General features: G+C 44.5%; 1 long non-coding RNA gene across 1 annotated transcript in view; it reads left to right on the top strand.

Moving 5' to 3' along the window:
- The window catches only part of LOC103561700 (uncharacterized), a 74697-nt gene extending 54246 nt beyond the window's left edge, over positions 1-20451 (top strand). The window contains exons 3-4 of the long non-coding RNA XR_011537106.1: positions 12681-17043; positions 18847-20451. This is a non-coding gene — a long non-coding RNA (uncharacterized lncRNA). The remainder of the gene's footprint in view (positions 1-12680; positions 17044-18846) is intronic.
- Positions 20452-23083: the final 2632 nt, after the last annotated feature.

Raw genomic sequence — 23083 nt, 5'->3', positions numbered from 1 at the left:
ATTGCCTATTTTCACTTTCTTTGTTTCTGAGCATTCCTGAAGAAGGTCACCAAGTTATACTAATTGGGTCAGCTACATCTAGCAAATTTTAGGTATCATTCCAGCTTGGACAACCTTTTAGCCATCTCTCTCTCTCTCTCTTTTTTTTGTTTGAGGAAGACTGGCCCTGAGCCAACATCCATGCCCATCTTCCTCCACTTTATATGTGGAACGCCTGCCACAGCATGGCTTGACAAGCAGTGCATAGGTCCGCACCTGGGATCCGAACCAGCAAACCCCGGGCCACTGAAGTGGAACGTGTGAACTTAACTGCTGTGCCACCAGGCCAGCCCCAAGCCATCTCTTTTTATCTCTTTCATATTCTTCATCACTGGTAACTATTTCCTACACTCTCAAACGGTCAATCCTATTCCTGTCTCCCCTGTCAGCTGATGACCTAGATCTCTAAATTTATTAAAGTTTGAATTTATGGAATTCTCTACCTCAAGATTTCTCTATTTTCTTATCTAACTTCTCTTCCTTCACTCCTGACTCAGAGGAAGACACTGTCTCTCCTCTTTTGTTAAAGAATCTCTGAGCTGGATCTCATCTCAGTTGACTCCTCCTAAGCCTTGCACTATAAATTATTGCTCCTCTTTCTTGAATCTCAATCCCCTCTGGTTCCTTATTTTCTGTTAATAAACATGCTCAAATCTCTCCAGCCCCAAACAAACAAATAACCAAATCTTGTTTCAATCCTGTTCCCTTCAATGACTACTACTTCTAAGTGATGTTGATGGCAAAGTTTTTCAAAACATAATTTGTATTCATTGTCTCAACTTCCTTACCACCCACTCACTACCTGTAATTTAGTTTTTATCTCCATCACTCTACAGAAATTCTTTTCTATAGCCTCCTTTGACCTAAATCCTAAATCCAATGGCCTCTTTCCAGGATTCATCTTTGACCTCTTTGTAATGTGGTCAATTGCTTCTTGACACTCCCTCCCCTTTGGCTTCTGTGACATTTTTTCTTGACCCTTCTACTTCTCTAACATCCTCCTTCTTTCAATCTCTCAGTGCAGATGTTCTCTAAATCTCTGTTCAGAGCCATCTCCTTCTTTCCTTCTCTCCTTGTTCTTTCCCTCTTCCGCTGCCACATTCATATTTACAGCTTCTTTTATTACTTTATGGCAGATGACTTCCAACTGAAAAATTTACTTCCAATTCCATTTTCACTCTCGACTCATAATTCCAGCTAACTTCTGGACATCTGCCCCTGGATGTCTTACTAACCCCTCAAATTCAACATGTTCAAAACGAGATAGTTTCTCCCCAAATCTGCTTCTTTTCCTGACTATCCTCTCTCTATTAAAGGTACCAAGAAAATCCCAGTAACTCAAGCCTAAAAATTGTGATCATCATTGACTCCTTCATTTTCTTGTTCCACCCTTCAACAAATCAGACACTATGTTCTGTGGATCTCTAAAACACTTTTTACATGTGCTTCTCCCTTTTATCATTATCACTCTAAATTATTACTTTTGCAATAATTTAATGTAATTTGGTTCCTGTTTCTACATCTTCTAATCTATCTGACTTGCTGCCACTAGACTAATGTTGCTTAATATATCTTGAACGAATAACCTAAGCAAGGTTTTAATTATATTACCTGCTAGCCACCTCCCTATTGTCGACTAAATGAAATTCAGACTAAATGAAATTTAGCCTTCTAAATAGTTCTAGAGTCTACCTGTGTTTTTAAAGCTTTAAATCTTTCATATACTCTGTGTTTCCATCATTTTTAAAGCTGTGTCCTGCAACACAATAGTGCCCTTCAGGAGGTTAATACTTCTTCCTTGATAAAAAGAATGTTCTTTGATAATTAAATTTAACCAACATCAAATAGCTTTCCTGCACAATCTCTCACAGCCTTTGCTATTCAAATATACACTGTGAATTTCCAGTTGAGGGGGAAATTATGTGGTATTTCTCAATGCTGTTTGGCCATGAACCCTATTTAAGGGACCATGGCTTATCTCACTAGACGCTAACGTTCCCAGGATCACATTTTGAAACAGCCTGATACAGATGCTTCTTTATTCCCCAAACATACTCCCTTTCTAACATCATTATCTTAGATTAGAACAGTGGTTCTCACCAAGGTTTATTTTGCCCTCTAGGGGAAATTTAGCAATGTCTAGAGACATTTTAGTTGTCAGAACTGGGAGGGGAGTGGGTAGAAACCAGAGATGCCACTAAACATCCTACAATGCACAGGATAGCCCCCACAGCAAACAATTATCCCAGCTCAGAATGTCAATAGAGCCAAGACTGAGAAACCCTGATCTAGAATACCCTCTCCTCACTTCATCTTCCTTCTGCCATTAAAAGCTGTATCCATTTCTTAAAGTCCAGATGAAATATTTTCCCTTCAGTGAATGCTTGATTTTACCACTCAGATATTCTCCCTTCTAAGGGGCAAAGTCTACAGCATGTTGAGTGTTTCACTCCTGTAGCATTTATCTAAGTATTTTCCATATTATACATACTTATGTACATTTATAACATCTTATATGAGCCCACGTTTTTGAGTGGAGGGACAGTACTGTGATCCTGTTTTTCTTCAACTATCCAGCAAGTAGCAACAGGAAGTTCTTGTTTGAAGAATAAAATGAAGCTTTATCTAACTTCCTTTTCGGTGACCTAAATTTAACTATCCACCCAGCCTTGTCAGTTTTTCCTTCACATTTTCTCCCCATCTTTCTTTTTCCTTCCACGTCTATTGCCACCGCCCGGGTTCAGGTATCATGGCTGGGTACCCCTACTACAACAATTGGGTGTCAAGGAGAGAGCTCAGCCGGAAGTCTGCAGGCCTCAAATGACCCCTGGCTCTGCCCCTTCCTACCTGCATGGCCCCAGGCAAAGTACTTGTCCTTCCCAGGAATTGTAGTTCTCCCTCCAATGTGGAGGTGATTATATCTGTTTTGCAGGGTTTTTGTGAGGATCAGAGATAAGTATATCAAGTACCTGCATCACAATGGGTGCTCCAGAAATGGGCTGGGAAAGTCAATAGCTTCTGAAGGGTTCTTCCTACCCCATCCTGGGCTCCAAAGCCTTTTCTTTGATTCTCCATAAAGTCTAAGCTGCCAGTATTCAGGGCTCTGAATATTCGTTACCATTTTACTCAGAGAAACTTACCTCCAAGTCTCCTTCCCAAACCCTCAACTTCTGACAAACTGGCCCATTCACTGTACTTCAAACAGGCCTGAGCCTTCTCCTCTGCACGCTCTGGGTCATGGGGTTTTCCCTCTTCGAAACCTCTCTCCTCCTACATACAAATCCCACCCATCCTTCCACCTCAGTCTTATCTCTTCATTCCATAAAGTCTCTTCAACCCTCTCCACCAACAGGGATCCCTTCTTTTCTGAATATTTGGAGTCCTTATAGTCTTTCTCTAATGAGTCAATTAATGTCCTTTGCCTGATGAGGTATCTCACATGGGGAACCATTACAATACATTTTCTATGGTTATCTGGCTTTTGTGTGTTGTCTTGCTTTCTCATTTTAGATTGTAAGCTGCTTGAGGACAGTGACCATACCTCACCAAAGTTGCCTTGCACATGCTAGGGGCTCCGAAAACATTCAGTCCTCTTAACTTGGAACATGTCTTAAAATACCTCTTCTCTTAAACCTTATGCTCACCTTTAGAACGTTCCTCAGGCACAGGTAAAAATGGAGAGTGAGATCAAGGCCCTGGACTTAACATGGATTAAACAGGGCCGCCAGGAGAGAGAGGTGCACTCAGGCTCTGAGAGAATTCTTATAAACAAGAATAAAGGCAATCAGACACTAACATTTTAATTAATAATTTTAATGGCTTACCCAAAATAATCCTCCTGATTTGGGAGGATTAAATTCCACTTGACAAACTACCAATCCAAGTGGAAAGATGGAGACATGTGCTGCTCTCGTAGTTACGGCAGAGCCTGGTGGGACCGGAGGGGTCATCCAGCAAAGCGCACAGCTGGTGGGAGCTGCTGTCCCCAGGCAAGTGAAAACAACCCTGCACCAGGCGCCAGCATCTTAGAACCAACCACACTTTGGAAATAATTTCAAACCTCCAGGGAAGTTATAAGAATAGGAATAGAACATAGTATACCACATATTCCCTTTAATCAGATTTACCCTTCTTACTCATTTTATTATTTGTGCTCATTCTCTCTTTTTATTTTTCTTTTGAACCATTTGAGATAGTGAGATATATCAAGACCCCTTACTCCTAAATACTTCAATGTATATTTCCTAAGAATAATGCTATTTTCTTCCATAACTACTGTAGAGTTATCAACTTCAATAATTTAAACATTAATACTATTCTTTTATCTAATCTACCATCTGTTCTCCAATCTTGTTAATTGGCCCAATAACATCGTTTACAGCATTTTCCACTCCAATATAGGATGAGGTCAAGGGTGAGGGATTGCATTTGGTTGTCACATTCCTTTAGTCTCCTTTATTCGAAATACTTCCACAATTTTTATTTTCTAACATCAACATTCATAAAGTATACCATTTCTTTTAAAAAATAAAATGTTCATAGATTGAAAACTCCGAAGATTCCACAAAAAAAACTTATAACTAATGAACGAATTCAGTAAAGTTGCAGGATATAAAAATCAACATACAAAAATCAGTTGTGTTTCTATACACTTACAGTGACTATTACAAAAAAGAAATTAAGCAAACAATAGCATCAAAAAATAATAAAATACTCAGGAATAAATTTGATCAAGGAGGTTTTACCTAGGAGGTGAAAGACTGACAGGCTGGAAACTACACAACACTCTTTAGAGAAATTAAAGACATGAATAAATGGAAAAACATTCAATATTCATGGATTGGAAGACGTAATATTGTTAAAATGTCTATACTACCCAAAGCGGTCTATAGATTCAATAAAATCCCTACCAAAGTCTCAATGACATTTTTTGCAGAAATAGAAAAAAACCATCTTAAAATTCATATAGAATCTCAAAGGACTCCAAACAGCCAAAACAATCTTGAAAAAGAAAAACAAAGCTGGAGTCTTCACACTTCTTAATTTGAAAACATATTACAAAGCTATAGTAACCAAACAGCATGGTACTGGCAAAAAGACAGACATATAGACCAATGGAACAGAGTAGAAAGCCCAGAAATAAACCCTCACATATATGGTCGACTGATGTTCCACAAGTGTGCTAAGGTACACACGGGGAAAGGATAGTCTCTTCAATAAATAGTGTTGGGAAAACTAGATATCCACATGCAAAAGAATTAAGTTGGACCCTTACCTTACACCATATATAAAAGTTAACTCAAAATGGATTAAAAGCCTTAATGTAAGACCTGAAACCATAAAACTCTTAGAAGAAAACATAGGGGAAAGCTTCATGACACTGAGTTTGGCAATAATTTCTTGGATATGACACCAAAAATACAAGCAACAAAAGGAAAAATAGACAAATGGGACTACATCAAATTGAAAGTGCTGCATAGCAAAAGAAACAATCAACAGACTGAAAAGGAAACCTATGGAAAGGGGGAAATATTTGCAAACCACATATCTGGTAACAGGATAACAGAATCCAGAATATATAAAGAATCCATACAACTCAACAACAAAAACCAAACAATCCAATTTTAAAAATTTACAAAGGACTTGAATAGACATTTCTCCAAAGAAGAAATACAGATGGCCAACAAGCATATGAAAAGGTGCTCAACAACACTGAACAACAGGGAAATGCAAATCAAAACAATAAGATATCACTTCACACCATCAGAATGGCCACTATCAAAAAACTAGAAAATAAGAAATGCTGGCAAGGATATGGAGAAAAAGGAACCCTAGTGCAGCATTGGTGGGAATGTAAAATGATACAGCCACTATGGAAAACAGTATGGCAGTTTCTCAAAAAATTAAAAATAGTATTACCATATGATCCAGAAATCCCACTTCGAGGTATATAGCCAAAAGAATTGAAAGCAGGATCGTGAAGAAATATTTGCACACCCATGTCCATAGCAGCACTACTCACAATAGCCAAGAGGGTGAAGCAACCTAAATGTCCATCAATAGCTATTATGAATGGAGAAACAAAATGTGGCATATGTAACTATATATTCAATATACAATGGAATATTATTCAGCCTTAAAAAAGAAAAGAAATCTTGCCAAATGCTACAACATGCATGAAACTTGAGGACATTATGCTAAATGAAATAAACTAGTCATAAAAAGACAAATACTGCACAATTCCACATATATGAAGTGTGTAAAACAGTCAGATTCTTAAAAGCAGCCAGTAGAATGGTGGTTGCCAGTGTCTTTGGGGGAGGGGGGAAAAGGAGAGTTGTTCAATGGATACAGAGTTTTGGTTTCTCAAGATGAAAAAGTTCTAGAGATCTGTTGCACAACAATGTGCATATAGTTAACACTACTGTATTGTATGCTTAAAAATGGTTAAGATGGTATTATGTTATGTTTTTTACCGTGATAAAATAACTAACTAACTTAATAAAACGTTCACCGTTGGGGGTTTGTTGGATGATTCCTCATGGTTGGATTCTGGTGATGCCGAAACACTAGCAAAGTCATGTTGTGTTCTTCTCAGAGTGTCCCGTCTGGAGGCACATGATGTCCATCTGTCCCTCATTGCCGATGTTAATTTTGATGAAGACATGATCTTCTTTCTCCACTGGATAGTTACTCGGCTTCTCTTTGCAACTAATGAGCAATCTGTAGGGAGACACTTTGAGACTATGAAAATATGCTGCTTCTTATCAAAATTCCCCCTAAAGTTAGCATCCATTGAGCCATTCTTGTCCATACAAATCTTTACCAAGATGGCTTAAAAATGGTGATTTTTTAACATGAAAAATTTTCAAACATTTTCAACCATGATTTCCTTCACATTTATTGACTGCGTTTGACATTCTGCTATAAGCAAAAGGGCTTCGTTCTCATTTTTTTATTCATTCACTCATTCATTTATGTACTTGTAATTGGAATGGGCTCATAGATTCCTATTTTTTTAATGGTCTGTAATCCATTATTGTCCTCCATTATTTTGGTGCTCAAATGGTTCCAGAATTGGCCAGCAGGAGCCCCTTTCAGCTGCTCCTGTGTCCTTGTGCCCCCATCATTTTTTGAACACTTGCGTACTTTCTGGCAACAAAAAATGCTTAGCATCTTTTCAAATCCTAAGTAAAATCAAGAGAGAGGGAGGAGAAAAGCAAAAAAGAGAAATAAAGTAGAATACCAGGGGACAAGAGAAAGAGAGAAATGAGGAGGATCATGTGGCAGAGATTCAGATCCATTGGCCCCCTCTGTGAGAGGTGGCCCGTCCTCCCCACCCTGTGCCAGAGAGCAGAGTTGTGTCTGTGAGAGACGGAGGTGAACTCTGTACGCTGGGCCTTTGGAAGCAACAGGCTCTGTGCATTGGTCATGACTGTCAGTTGCAAATGATGGAAACTCAACACAAACAGGAGGGGAGAGAAAGATTGAGAATTTATTGGCTTATATAACTGAAAATAATGGGGTCAGTTGCACACAAAGCTGAGTGTGGATGCGTAAATTGATGCCAGAAATCAATCACTCTCTCTCTCTCCCCATGCCTGTCCCTCTCTCTCCATCTTCCTCTCTCTCTCTCTCTCTCTCTCTCTCTCTCTCTCTCTCTCTCCCTCTCTCTCTCTCTCTCTCCATCTCTCAGTCCTGCTTGGCTTGATTCTGTCTTGCCTTTATTTTTGGTCAGTCTCTTCTCCCAAGTTGGCAGAGGTACCTGCCAGCCATGCTAGATTAATGCTACTAGTTTAGAAACTCCAGCAGAGATAGAGCAGCTGTTGCCCAAAGACTGTGACAAGAATCCCGGGGTGTCCCTGACTGGCCTGTGCCTGAACCAGTCACTGTGCCTGGGAAGGGCAGTACTCTCATTGACCTGTCCTGAGCCATGTGCTCCCCTCTAGGGCTAGAATTGTGGGTGAAGTCCCCCAAACCACATGCGTTGAGACTGGAGGGAGGGACAGTGCCCCAAAGAATCCCTGGGGGGAAAGGGATGTTGGGAAGCCTAAAACAAAATTTCACTGGGTGTAGAACACAGGGCACTTGGTACCAGAAGTTGGACTTTGAGATGCACAAATAAACCACATCCCAGCCTCTTTGTCGTGACCATCTCTTTCCCTGTACACAAGCTCCCTTACAAGAGAGAAAACCTTAACTCTCCCCACTCAAGACAGGCCTCTGTCCATCTGACTTCGCTTCCGGCCTGGGAAGTGCTGTTGGTCACCTGGTGGGTGCCAACAGGTAGGAGAGAAGGGGACCTGCACCAGGAGCACAGAGGACGTGAACCAGCCCAGAGCCCTTTGTGGGGAGGCTCTCTCTCCATCTGGACAGGTCTTATTTCATTGTTTCTGTCACGGCCCTGGCGGGCCCAACAGGGAAATGTCAGTCACGGTGGTGTGTTACGTCATGTCACGTGGCAATCGAATGTGCTGTGAACATAAGCTGACAGGAAAGCTCCAGAGATCTGCTTATCTGGATGCCACCCTTGCTGAGTAAAGGGTCATTATCAGAATTATTCACACAGAATTACAGCAGTTGGAAGCTTGCGGATTGTTCATTACATCACCCTCATTTGAGTCACTGAGCACAGATTGAACCTCAAAGAGCCTGCCCTCACCCTTTCCCCCATTCTCCTCCCTCCTGCCCTCCCTTTTCCTGGCACATTAGCAGCTTCTCCCTTCCCCCAGCCAGGAGTGAGAAGTTACACCGGGTCAGCCTCAGGCACGGTCCTTCCTGCTGCCCAGCATGTCTTTTCTGAGTTCATTGCACGGACGTGAGCAGAGCTACGAGCCAGGAGGCCTCTGGACGGGGAGGGCTTGGCAGTTAAACCCACTCCTAGAACAGTCCCGCCACTGACTTTGGTATCAAAATGTCAAAACAAGCGACTTAATTGACCTGTTAAATTTCAGGTCTGGTTCCCACGGCGGCTGCCCACTTAACACACCCCTTGCAAAGGAAAAGATACAAGTATTCAGAGGAGGCACCTTCGAGAACCCGTAGACCCACCAAAATGTTCCCCAGCTTGCTCACATGTGCCAGCCTGGGCCTCCACCCTCACCACACCTACCCTCCTGCCTCCTCCTCATCCAACAAGCCTGCGCCTGCAGTGCAAACACGCCGAGCTCACCCCACACATGCACATCCCCATGCAAAACCCAACCGAACCGAGGGTGGAAGCTGTGGGAAAGAGGCGGGAATGGAGAAGGTGGTTAACCAGGTGGGTTCAAAAGCGTGGGCTTCTTCATTGCTCCCATCCAATAACAACGCATGTGAATAACGTGCCCTGAACTTAAGGCAGGCACGGCCGCAGGAAGATCAAGGCTGGTTGGGAAGGGAGAAATTCTCTGTAGGCCATTTATTGGTTTGTTTTTAAAGTATGTTTCAAATTCTTAAGTGTATATGTATATAGTATTTTAAACAAAGCTTTAGAACTGAGCAGCACCTCCTCCTCATCTCTTGGCGCAGCTGCTCCAGAAAACAGTGTCTTTGGTACGTGGTGATTGTAATGTGTTGCACAAAAGCAGGCTCTTGGTTCGTTAACTTTTCGAGGTTCTGAGTGGGCCAGATGTTCCTCTTGTTCTTATAGGCCCAGAAGCCAGAGGGGCACAGTGTTGGGCTGGAAGGGACTCTGCAATGTGTCTGGCCAAACTTCTAGTTACCCAGAGCAGTGGAAGGACCTACCCAAAGACACAGCATCCAGAGAACATCCAGGAGTAGACCCTGGGCGTTCATTTCCTAGGGCTGCAGTAACCAAGGACCGCAGCTGGGGTGGCTTGCACAACAGAAACTTGCTGTGTGCCCGTTCTGGAAGCTGGAAGTCCAAAATTAAGGCGCCAGCAGGATTAGTTCCTTCTGGGGGCTGTGAGGGAAGGCTCTGTTCTGGGATCTCTCCTTGGCTTGGCGATGGACATCTTCATCTTTGCATGGCACTCTCCTGTGGGTCCAAATCTGTGTCCAAATTCCCTTTTGTACAGGACATCCATTATTTTGGATGAAGGTGCACCCTGCTGACCTCATCTTCACTTGATAACCTCTGTAAAGACCCTCTCTTCAAATAAGGTCACATTCTGAGGTTACTGAGGGGGAGCCAACATATATTTAGGGGGAGGACACAATTCAACTCATAACACCCTGGTTTTCTTGATCTTTTGCTCAGCTGTGTTTCTGCTCTCAAGGTAGGGCCTTGGCACTAATGCCTCATAATTTTTCTGTCACATCTCTTGAGTGGCTGAATACTCTTGACAAACTCTCATGTCCATGGCTTATGGGGAGTTCTTACAATCTGAGATTCAGGAGATGAGAAATGTGGGCTTTCTTTCCCCCAAGATCTCAGGGCCATGGGCTGCTGAAGGCCAGAAGGAGTTCTGAACGGCCCCCTGGTAATGGTGGACTCCAGGCTGCAGGGCCTTCCTCTTCCGGTTCCCCTCGGCCCAACTCTGAGCTGCTCTGGGGCCGTGGCCTCTATATTCCGAGTGGGAGCTGTAGATGTGGCAATGAGGACATCTGGACTGAGTGCTTAGGGGTTATTCTAGCCAAAAGGGGCAAAATGACACTGTGGAGTTTGCCTGAGGCTCTTCTCTTTACCCCCAGGTGACTGAAGCCCAAATGCTTCTGGCCTCTTGAAACAAGTGAACTGACAGGTTGTCCTGGCTTTCGGCCTTCACAAGTGGGGGTGCATTGGTGACTACCTCCAGCTTTAACTAAAGTGTCTGGGCAAGTGATAAAAGAGTCTCCCATCTTTCTACCTTTTCCAGTCCCAGACAAGGAAAAGCAAACCAATCTGTGCCTGAGAAAACTTCCACCTGCTCAGTTGCACCCCATTCCTTCCTCCACACCCTGGCCTCCTGCCCCCTCCCCCAACTTGTTACTCCTGATCTGTGAGGTGAACGGCTCCTTCTGAGCTGGGTTCCTGTTTCATCTCCTTCCTGTTAATTAACGTGAAGTACCCGTTTCTGAGAAGTGCCCGACTATTTATTTCAGAACAGGCAAGTCTGAACACAGCTTTCCCAACCACAGCAGGAGAAAGAAGTGGTAAAGGTACATAGCTCACCTCGAGGACAGTCGTGGGCACTGGGGTCCCAGCATTAGGGAGAAGGGTGTTCCTTTTTAGGACACAAAGTTCAGGGCCTTCGATATCCTCTCTGGAGGGCCAGCCTTACCACGATGCAAAGCAGGGGCTTCAAACAGGATCTACTGCCCAGAGCCACTTTTCACAACATGATCAACCCCGATCCCCAAATTACACTATTAGAAATCCTATCCTTTGGCTCCTGCAGATTTTGCAGAGCCCTTTTAAAACACAAGTACTCTCAGAGAATGTTTTACTTTAGCAAGCAAGATTCTTCAAAACTGGGGCACAAACTTCCCGCTGTGGTCAGGATGGGCCTCTGAAGAGTTAGGGAGAGAAGGGGTTAGAGGAGAAAGGGTGGGCCCTGACAGTTGGGTGGGGGTGAGGGACCCTGGAGAGAGACTGCTGAGGGATTTTGCTCAGGGACAGCCTTGTTCTGTGGTTACTGATCAAAAATGTCAAGTTGGGGTCACTTTAGTCACTGCCATCTACCAAAGAGGACAAAGGCCAGTTTGTGGTCAGGAAGCCCAAGGCAAGAGGTTGCACTTGGAGAAGGTTAAGTCTGTAATGCATTAGTCTCGTGAAAATGGTCTTTAGACAGTGAAGGAAGTTGTAAATGAGAAGGGGAACCTGATAGACGAGCTCTTCATATTTTTTTTTCTATTTTACTGCAGAACATTCATGGGGGAAAAAAATCAGAATTCCTCCGGCATTTTTTCCTTTCAAGAACTCTCTCAACTCGGGGATAAAACCTCGGAACTCAAACGGCTCTTTCTTTCCCTCATTCTGTGAAAGGCCTCAAAGGGGAGTTTGCAGCCTGTGCTGTGGGGTTGGGATGTTGTTATGAAACTTGGGGTCGAGTACTTTAAATCGGGGGAAAATTAAAAAGAGGCCCGCCACGCTGTGCAAGTTCCCAGGCTTTCATAGGTAACACAGACTGGTTCCCCGCAGCCTACAAATCAAAAGATCCAGCTCCTTTGTGCGAGGAATTTGCATCTGAGGCAAAGATTTATAGTGAATGGCCACCAGATGGTGTCTTAGTTCTCCTCAAGCTAATATTCTGGCTTTCTTTGTTCTCTTTGCTGATGAGAGCTGACATTTCATGGGAAGAACAGTCAATGCCAGGGAAGATGGTGGGGCCAAGGGAGCAACGAGTATGATTTTATTTGTTCAGCCTGACAAGACTTCAAGCTCATAAATGCGGGGAGCCACAGGCATTGACCTAGAGCTAATATAAATGCATATTTCTTCACACGGTGGGATGCAACGATGAAAGTCATATCAGCTCCCAACATGTATTCGGACCTGACTCAGTGTTAATTGCTCCCATCAAGCGTGTTGATGCTGGATTCAAAGCTGATCTCTGGCTCTGGGGGTGTTTGGGTGACCTAGCTGTAGGGGTAGATAAACTCCATTCTCATGGAGCCAGCTTTACAAACCACACCAACTTTCTAAATACATCATGTCAGTTTAATTCTTAAAAAGTTAACTTTTAGAGACTAAAATAATTTTTTTTCTTTTCCACCAGAAAGAGAAAACAGGAATCCAAGTTGGAAAATTCAGTTCTCAATGAACATAATGACCTTCATAATTTTCTTCTCTGTAGCAGATATTTTGATGGCTATTCCCAAGGACTTCACGTTTATGCAAGATAACTGGTCTGACATTCCTGTGTTATCAAATCTCCCTTCAGACACTTCCAGAATCTGGAGAGTGGTTGTGAGCTGATAACACTGTAGGAGTGCTAGTACCAACAATGACTTTGGATCTTGGGGTCCTCGTACCCTCATGAAATAGCCCTGTTCACCTTGTAGAACTGTGTCTTCTCTCCTTGGAAATGTTTAATGTCTGGCTGTCACGGCCAGTTTTACTATTTAGGACATGCGCACATACATCAACCTTAGGCAGAGCATTAAGAAGAGAGAATCCTTGTCTCCATCTTTTCCCTTTCACTTCCCAATTCCCCAGGCATCAATGCCCCGATTCCTTTCCCCAGGGTTTATCTCAAAGCATGAAGACCAGGCATGCTGTGGTTGGGCCAGCCAGGATGCCATTTACTCCACCAGAGGGAAGAGTCAATGCACTGAGGACAATTCCTGTAACTTTTCAGCACCTGAGGGTGTCGGAGAAGAATGTGGTGAGACCATCCATCCATGCTTCTGTGTCTTATCCTCCCTGGACATGCCATCCGTGGACTTCAAATCCGTCTCCGTGGGAAGCAAGCCCCAGGTTGTGCGTCTATCGCAAACCGCGTCTCCATCTTTGCGAACCAAGCTCAGTTTACTTTCACGTATACAAATGGGGCTGCTGGCCAGAGGCCTCCCAGGGATTTCAGCGCGTGTGCTACTGACAGCAATTCTCTCTCTCACTGATTTAGAACGTCCACCTTGGTATGGCATGCATCTACTTCTTAACCTTTATTTACTTTGAATGTTGATCCCAGCACACCATTTGCAGAAAACACAAAGGTGTTTCAAAAGAGCTGACAGGACCTAGTGGCTTGACACCCAGGTCTCCTGTCTTACCGGTCAACTAAGAGTAGCAGCAATGCAGCTGATGGAAATATCACGCCCATGAGAGTCAGACCAACTGGTTAAACTCTTGGCTCTGCCATGTGGAAGCTGTGTGGCTTAGCACTGATTTCTACTGGGAACAAGTTTCTACTCCATTCCCACGCCACAGTCAGAGAGTTGAGGGGGCAAATAGGTCTTTACCCGGAAGCCCTGGAAACCTGATCGCACGGTTGGCTGTGTGCCACCTGGTGGTGGAAAGAGGTAAAGCAGCATCCTGAGGACAGAGTTTTGGAGCAAGAGGGACTTTTTAAAATGACTTTAATCTTGCCCCCTTATTTTCAATGGAGGAAATTCAGGCTTAGAGAGAATGACCGGCTTGTCTGAGTTCTCACAGGGGTAGAGTGTTGTGGTTAAGAGCAAGCATTCTGGCGTCGCTGTGTCTGAATCCAGCCTTGGCAGTCAGGAGCTGGCAGTGTAACCTTGGGCAAGTTTTGTAACTTCTCAGTAATCAGGTTTCTTATCTATGAAATCATGCTCGCCACCTCAAGGGTTTTTAAGATGACTAAATTAGACAATGCGTGTAGAAGTGCTTAGAACTGTGCCTGACTTCGGTAAGAGATAAATCTCTTACAGCAATTTATCCATCTTTAATAATTTTCCCTACAATGGAGAACACTCTTGCGATTTCTCATTCTGACCTGAGAGTAGGAGAATGAAGAATCGTAAAGACCATAGAAGAAAGCAGCAGCAGATATCTGGCTTTCGGAGGGAACATTTGACTCTGGTCTTTGAGTAAAGGGAGAGTGGAAGCTGCCATTGGATGCCATTGTGGCTCAAATTCATCACCGCAGATTCAATGTCTTGGGTACTCTATCAATATTTGCTAAATGAGTGAAGGGAAAGGGGCCTGAGCACAGGGCTTGTGGACAGGAGTGACTCTTGTCTCAGAAAAGAGAGATAGGAAAGAGAACTCAGAGAAGTCTCATTTGGCCCTGTCCACTTGTGGCCCCAAAGGCCAGCTGGGAACCACTGCAGCAGGAATTTCTCTGGCTTCCTCTGTTCTTATAGTAATGACATTTACAAAGCCCACTTACTTAATGCTACAGATACCGTATTCTTTCAATAAGTGTGGACACCTTCATCCTGTCTGTGGCTGGTCTGGCAGTTCCATTGAAAACAGGACAGGTGAACCCTGCCAGAAGCCAGGGAGACAGGAGGGAAGAAAGGAAATGAATACCTCCACCTCTTTCTCCTCCTTCTCTCTAATCTACTAATGGTGCCTCCCATGGGTCTGACCCAAGTCAGAGCCAGGGGCCAAGGAGCCCAGGTGATGCAGCCCAGAGCCGTCAGCCTGCCAGGCTGAGGAACAGCTCAGAACACGGATCCGAGGGAGCAATGGAGAAGAATATGCACAGCTCGTACATATGCATAGGAAGTTTAAATTTTTCTGTTATTTATATATTCAACAGTACCTCTCTCAATTTGAAGAAGTTCTTTATAACCTCATCTTATGGTATTGTATTTCCACTCGTGGTGGAAAAAAAAAAGGATTTTTTTCCCTTTATCCTTCCCCAATCCCTTTGCTTATTCTCCTCCAAGTTCTTGTTGTGGCTCACACCCAGTATCCACTATGATGGTGGATATTAGGAACTTAGATGGAAATGGATAGAGAAACAGACAAGTGCACTTTTCTAGAACATTCCTCACCTTCCCCAACCTTCAGTTTGTTCTCAGGGGCCTGCCCATGATGCTGGTGCCTATGCAGAGTCAAGGAGGGAAAGATGGAAAGAGGGTGAAGTGGGAGACTCATGGAGAAGGAAAAGGAGAGAAAGGCTCGATGGTGTCCTGATTTGCAGTAGGCACCATAGCTAAGGTTCCTTCACTCTATTTCTATAGGCCCATGGACCCACTCATTGAATCAATTAATATTTATTGAATATATAATTGGGCCAGACACCGTGCTAAGCACTGATGAGCAATGCACAGCCCTGCCTGTAGGGATCTTAGAGTCTACTTATATTTCACTGGTGCTGACAGTGTACAGCAGTTCACACGTATCACCCGATACAGGATGTGCCCGAGACAGGATGGAGCCCTGAGGAGGGCACTGAAAAGTTAGGGGAGGCTTCCTGAGTTGACTCTTAGGAACCGAGTATGGGGCCAAGAGATGAACAGATGAAGGGAGCGGAGGGAGGAGAGGACGCACTGGCAGAAGGGAGATCTTGTGCAAAGGCACAAAACAGCCAGAAGAGTTTGAGGCTGTTCTGGGAGACTGGGGCAAAGCGTGTAGGAAGCCCGGAGAGGAGGCTCAGGTGAAGTAGGCAGGTCCCAGAGCACCTGAAGGATACGGTAAGTACTTCGATTTTATTCTGAGGAGAACAGGAAGGCATCAAAGAGTTCCTCTCAGAGAGTAACTTGGCAAACACCAGTGTTAAAAACAATCATGGCGGCCGTAGTGAGGAGGCTGAGTGGGGCTGAGAAATGGGAGTAGAGGGCTCTTACAGTAAACTGGGCAACTGATGGCAAATCCTGACCTTAGCTGGCTGCAATCAGAGACTGGGAATAAGGGATGACACAGTCCATAAAGAGAGGGCGGAGAGAGACGGCATCCAGGAACATCAGCTTCAGTTTCTGCCTCAAGTAATTTGTCTTTTCCGCTTACACAAAATTACTCCGTGAATTTTGCTCCCTGTTTCAGTTAAATGCAACACGGAGAGGAGAGAAAACCCTTTCTAGATAAACATCTATTCCTTACAGAACCCACAGTCTCTACTGTCTACTTTGTTTATGAATTTCTACTTGATTATCAGAGAGATGTGACTCTGATCACATCAAGCCCTTGAGGGCTTGTTCTTGGCAACACTAAGTCCCGTGGAAACTCTTGCTGGAACAATCCAGTGCTCCCAAGCTCCCAGGTTAGGGTGTGATGTGTGTCTCTGCCCAGACGCCTTGAGTGCGGGCAGCAACGCAGACCATTGCCTTCAGCAAGGCGAAGGGGATCCTGGCTGTATGGTTTTTACCATTTTCCATCTTTAATTGGATGACTTTCTTTTAAAATTCTTCCAGTTCGTTGATGTGGAACAGCTACAGTTAAAACATGTTCCACAAACTGACTCAACAAGCTTACCTGGTTTATCATTGACTGGCTCCGTGTCAAACCCCTAAGTTTATATCTGTCCCCCGGAGACTGGACATGGACTCCATTTGTAGAAAAGAGCTATTTTGGAATGAATGTTGCTGCTCCCCATTTTCTTTGACAGCTTCTTCCCAAATGTCATGAGAAGCCTCAGGAGGACAGTTTGGGGTAATCTGAAGTCCATATTCCCACCTGTAACCCGTGAGACTGAGTCAAGACCAGCTGACCTTTGAAGCAGAAAGGTTAGTTTTGGAAACACCAATTTAATTTCTGTTCAGTTATCAATAGTGAGATTAAAGCATGTGGTGAAGGAGTCTGAGAGCACATGTTCTTTCAAAACGTAACTGACAATGAAACAGCTTGATGCAATAGTAATTTCCTTTGCAGGAAGTATAAAAAATGTAAACTCATTAAAGAAAAACTGTAAGATAGCATATAAATACAGCATGCATTTGTGAAAGTGTGTTTACGCCAGCAGATTGCTATTTTAATGCAATTCTAACAAAAGTTGTATAAGATAATCATAATAAAAGGCAATTATAATACTGCTGCTTTCCAAACGAGAAATTTTGCGTCTTTAAAGAACAAAGTTATTTTCCTGAAGGAGTCTTCATAGAGAAAGAGAAAGAAGCCTCAGCTTGAAGCATTCGGCTGCTGCGTTGGAATTTGCAAGTCAAAACTTATTTACATCTAAATCTCAGAACAGAGAAGAAAGCCGTGAAAGATTACTTAGAGGAGAAATTTTAGAGACGATTAGAAATTTCTTTGAGTAAACTAGGAGAAGGGAAACAAAGTGAGACACGTGTAAATGTGCAGACGGCTGGCCTAGCTAAAGCAATTCTGATAACAGTTTAACAGGTATAATGCCAGTAAGCACGTCTATACGAGGCAGCCCATGTGCCCAGCTCTACAAAGGAGACGCAACACGCATTAGACGTGGTCCCTGGCTTTGGGCTCGTTTTCCGTGTGGTTGGGAATATAAGACACTGCAACACAAGACAAGCACACACACAAGAGCAGTCATTGCACGCGATCTGAATACATGCTTTTCTTCTTTTGGAACAGAAACTGCACAAGAAGACAGTTTAAGCCACTCAACAAATGGGCAACAGAGACCTAATAGGCACAGCTTTCAAGTTATTTAAAAATAGCTTTTGTCTTTCGGCTTCATTTTCATTTAATGCAGAACCAGACCGCTTCCCTCTATGTGTATTCTCCCTTTTCTTTCTTTAGCTTTAAGTGGGAATAACAAAGCTGGTTGAGTTAGGTGTGTTTGGAGTCGAAGAATCTCTTGTCAGGCAAGGCCACTGATGACTCATACAAATAAGAGTGATTACAATTGTGGAAAGAAGAGTTTGTCAGTTTAGGCTAAAATCCCAAAGAGCAGTGGTCTCTTATAAAGGAAGACCAAAGGTAGGCAGTCTATGGCTAGGAGGATGCTTCAGGGACCCAGACTTCTCTCTTTCTCCTCCACTCAACTTGAAGCTTCCACCTCGTTGCTTCACCATGGCTGCATGGGCTCCAGCCATCAGGTCCAGATTTTAGACAGCAGAAAAGAGGAGGAAGATAAGAAGGGCATATCCTACCCTTTAAGGTTGCTTCTTAAAAGTCTCACATATTTCTACCTGCACCTCATCAGCCAGAACTTATTCACATGGCCCCACCTAGTTGCAAGGGAGGTAAGAGAATGTGGTCTTTGTTCTGGGCAGTCCTGTGCCCAGCTACAACCAGGGCCTCTACTGGGAGGCAAGAAGGGGAGAATAGATATTGGAGATCTCTGCCATAAGGAATTAGCCAAAGGGACAAATGGATGAGGGAGCCTGGGTGTCATCATTATCTGAGTGGCACAACTTTCCTTGCTTATCTAGGGAGGAAGGCTGAGCCTGTGTTGGCAGGGGGCACAGGCATATGACCCTCCCAGGTCCTACCAGGACAGGAAAACAGCTCGCCCTCTAGCCTCCTGCCTGGTCCCGATAAGTCTGTATTCACATCTTTACTAAGTAAGAACCAAATTCTGACGTCTGCTCTCACTGTTTCTTCCCAAGATCATGTATAAATCTGATTCTCCGTGACATTTCGGCCCAGACCAGAGCCCACGAGAAAACTTCAGGCGCTACAGCTGCAGAGCTGTAACCCCTCTCCTGGTGGCACAGCACTTCTGCCACAGTGCTGGTCCCTAAGGGAAGAGGACCATCAAGAGAATAAGCCGCAGTCGACAGGGGGACGTTCTACAGCATTGACAGTGGAGACCGTGCCAGGGGACGGCCAGAAACTGCAGGGAACATGGGGCCAAGGTGGGCCCTCGATGACTCTCTTCTGCCTCTGAGGCAAAGCCACTCATACGATGCCCAGTAGCAGGGGGCTGGCATCCTTTGGGTCAGGGGTCCTCTCAGCAGCAGGCAGAGCCATTCAGAGTTCAATCTCCTAAAGACATTCTGTTCCAGGTTCAAATCTGGTTCTGCTACTCATCAGCTGGGGGACCCAGGCAGGTGGCGTAATCGCTTTGTGTCTCAGTTTCCTCATCTATAGGATGGGGGTATATTAGTTTCTTGTGGCTGCTCTAACAGATTTACAATTTGTATAGAAAATTACCACCTACTCTGTATGTGGTACCAGAAATTTGTTCTTTCACAATTCTGGAGACCAAAAGTCTGAAACGAGAGTCCCTCCAGAGCTCCAGAGGAGCCTGCTTTTGTGGGGGGACTGGAATTGGCCACCCCAAGATATGTCTCTTTGGCATGAGGATTATTTGGGGCTAATTGCTTTGATAAACTGGGACAGGGAAGGAGGCTCTGAGGGGTGGAACTTGCTTGCCCTTTGTTAGGACACATTTACATTGTAAAGGAAATCTCTACCTGTAAATGTGCCTCCCTCTCTGTACCAGGAAGAAGAAAGGGGATGACCTTCTCTCTAGAAACTCTTAATCAATACCAAAGGCAAGGACTTAAATCTGCATTTGTTTATTGTGCTTGTCTGGTAACCTCCTGTAACTGACTCCCCCCACCCCCAGCATCCTCCTTTGTCTTTAGCTGGATATGATATTTGGGGTGGTGGTTTCGGCCATTTTGGCAAGTTGCTTGGCTTGCCTGAGCCTCTCCCATGTATACATTGACAAATAGAAATGGCAAGCAATAGGATATATTGGAGTACATGAGGAAGCCATTTGGTGTAAGCCTAATTCGGCCTGACTTTGCTATTTTTTCCAAAAGGGCCTGACTGTGGCCATTGAGCACGCATTGTATATCTGCTTTAAAACATGTACTATGGCAAGAACAAAGGCCCTTGAGATAAAGGTGCAACTTCCCTCTCCCTCCCAATGTTGGCATTTCCTTAAGGATTAAGCATCTTTCCTTAGGCTAGGAACTGATTGCTGCGCTCACCTGTGACCACCCAGCTTGAGACAATAGACTTGCCTCCTGCTACGCCCTCCAAGATAGCAGACCCACTACCTGCTGTGTCGATCAAGCGCTGTGCCGACAGGGCAATCTTGTGACTATTGTGGGAGGGACATTTCAATCATATGTGAAACAGCCTGTTTGGGGGTATATAACCACTCTGTGCACCCCACTTCTTCGGTGCCCTTTCTTCCTTCGGGAACAAAGGCCTCGGGCCATGGTCCTCATAAAGCTTTGTTTCATTTTCTCCTGCTATTCTGTCTCATGTGAATTTAATTCGTCCTCGTGCCAGATGAACCCAGAGAAGGTAGAGGAAATGTCTTTCTCCCCTACACTTTCAAGGCCTCTTCCAGCTTTGGGTGGTGGCCAGCATTCCTTGGCTTATGGCCATGTCACCTCTATCCTGGCTCCATGGTCACGCTGCCTTCTCCAACTCTGTGAGTCTCTAAGCTCCCTCTGATTCTCTCTTATAAGGACACACGATGGCATTTAGGACCCGCCCAGATAATTCAGGATAATCTCCCCACCTCAGGATCCTTAATCACATTGTAAACAGCTTTTTCTGTGTGAGGTGACATTTTTGGGTTCCGGGGCTTGGGGTCTGATATCTTTGGGGGCTGTTGTTCAGTCTACTACAAGGAGTAATAGTAGTACTGACTTCAAAGGATTATTACGAGCATCAAATGGTTCAGTAGACACAAAGCGCTGAGGCCAGGGTCAAGCACACTGAAATGGCCAGGAAAGTGTTGGATTTTACTTTCCCTTCTATGCAGGTAAAGGAACTGGGGGATGGTAAAGAAAGGATGGGGCCTGGAAACTCAGCTCTGAACTCAGTTCAGAGACCTTTCCACTAAACCCCTCAGTCCCTCTGCAAAGCCCCTTTCTCAGCTCCAGGTTTCAATGGAAAGATCTCGGACTCAGAAGGACTGTAAATACACCCAAATCAGTACTCCCCACATCCTGAAGCGTCCTTTCCAACTCTTTGCTCGTTTGCTGTGCTTTCTTTTCATCTCCAGTCTACATGCTCCACATTTTTGCCTCAGTCTGCATTGATATTTCCTTTTTCCCCACAAAGAGAGCTAGATCTACTCATAATAAAAAGAGATGGTATTGTGAGAAGGTGATGACAGGACCCACAAGACATACAATTTTTTTATTCTTTTTTTTTGCTGAGGAAGATTCACCTTGAGCTAACATCTGTTGTCAATCTTCCTCTTTTTTTGCTTGAGGAAGATTCACCCTGAGCTAACATCTGTGCCAGTCTTCCTCTATCTTGTATGTGGGCTGCTGCCACAGCATGGCTGACGAGTGGTGTAGGTCTATGCCCAGGATCTGAACCCACAAACCCAGGCCACCAAAGCGGAGTGTGTTGAACTTAACCTCTACACCACGGGGCGGGCCCCTATACAATTTTTTTCTGGGAAGTGTAGTGTGTGTGTGTGTGTGTGCGTGTATTGCATATAAGCTTATGTGTTTACTGATAAATATAATTTTCTGTACCGATCAGAATAGGCCAGATTACGCCTGCTTCTCGTTGTATCCTCCCGTGGCAGAGAGCAGAGAGAGGACGCAAGCTCTCTCATGACTCTTATAAGGGCGCTGACTCACCAATCCCAGTTATCTCCCTTCTGGGGAGAAGGGTTTCAACACATGAATTTGGGGGGCACACAAGCATTCAGTCCATCACACACAAAGAGTGAAATGTGCTCCTTTTCTGTTCTGAGACAGCTTCACACGGGCAACAGGTCTGGGCCATAGGAACTCAGAACTCCAGAAACTTGATCGGAACCCCTTTCATTAATTCTTGCACCCACTCACTAAGTACAACGGATATCATTAGACTTGCATTGCCTTTTGAGTTTCTCCCTTAAGTACTTTTCTTCCACCTATGTTTTGACATATTAAAAAAATCAAGGAAACAATTTTTCTCCTTAATTTTTTTCTGAAACAACAGGCAGTGACCCGTGCTGCAGACTTCATCCTTATCAGGGCAAACCACATGTGAAAGTTACAAAGTGTCCCCTCTTCGCCACTGTCTGAGAGAGCGAGCTGCCAGTGGAATTAGTCGACACCTGCTCCGTGTGCGTCAGCTCCCCTCCCCGGCTCACTCAGCTGCTGTCCATCCCCACCCCATCTTCCTGGCAGCCCGGGAGTGTGTATTCAGTCCTGGGCAGAAATCTGATAACTGGGTTTGCAGTTCTTTCTTTGAAAGAAAGGTACAAAAAAAAACCCCACTAAACTTGAAACTCGAAAGTAAAAGAGACTTAAGGATGCCTGCCACCTCAAGCTGCTTGCACATCACGCCCCAATATCCTCCTTTCCCTCCAATTTACAAAGTCCCAGTTAAGGTGAGTCCCATCTAAGCACTGAGGGCTCAGTGAAACGACTCCCAGAGGCAGCCCAGAGTGCTCTGGTCTGCATCTAATTTGGCCCAAAGGAGAAAAACGTTGGTGACCCTGGCAGGGTGGGGATGGTGGGTGCCTTGGTCCCATCTGTACCCCAAGCATACCCTTAGACTGCCGAAATAACAGAACAGCCCTCACAGGGGGGTCTGCATGACATCTGACATCTTGGTTAGAAATTAACCAACTTTAGAATGGCAGATTTCAAGATCTGAGATCCTAAAAAAGAAAATCGTCCAGAAAAAAGAGAGCTCCTCAGAAATCAGATTCCAAGCAGAGAAATATGAAGGAACCTACTGTCGGAGGAAGAGGCCATGTCTTGAGAAGCCCGCCGACTTCCTGCTAGATCTGCCCGCCTCACCCTCTCCTCCTCTCCAGGCCCGCTTCCTCCTGCCATCCTGGAGTTTGGCCCCGTTTCCCTCCCCTGTCAGGTGTCAGAGCTGCACCCACCATCCCTTTGCTTTCCCTTTCTCCAAAATCATCTG

The sequence above is a fragment of the Equus przewalskii genome, chromosome 2 (assembly GCF_037783145.1).
Source record: "Equus przewalskii isolate Varuska chromosome 2, EquPr2, whole genome shotgun sequence".
Classification (NCBI taxonomy): domain Eukaryota; kingdom Metazoa; phylum Chordata; class Mammalia; order Perissodactyla; family Equidae; genus Equus; species Equus przewalskii.
Note: the sequence above shows the minus strand (reverse complement) of the source record. Positions and strands in the feature narration are given on the sequence as shown.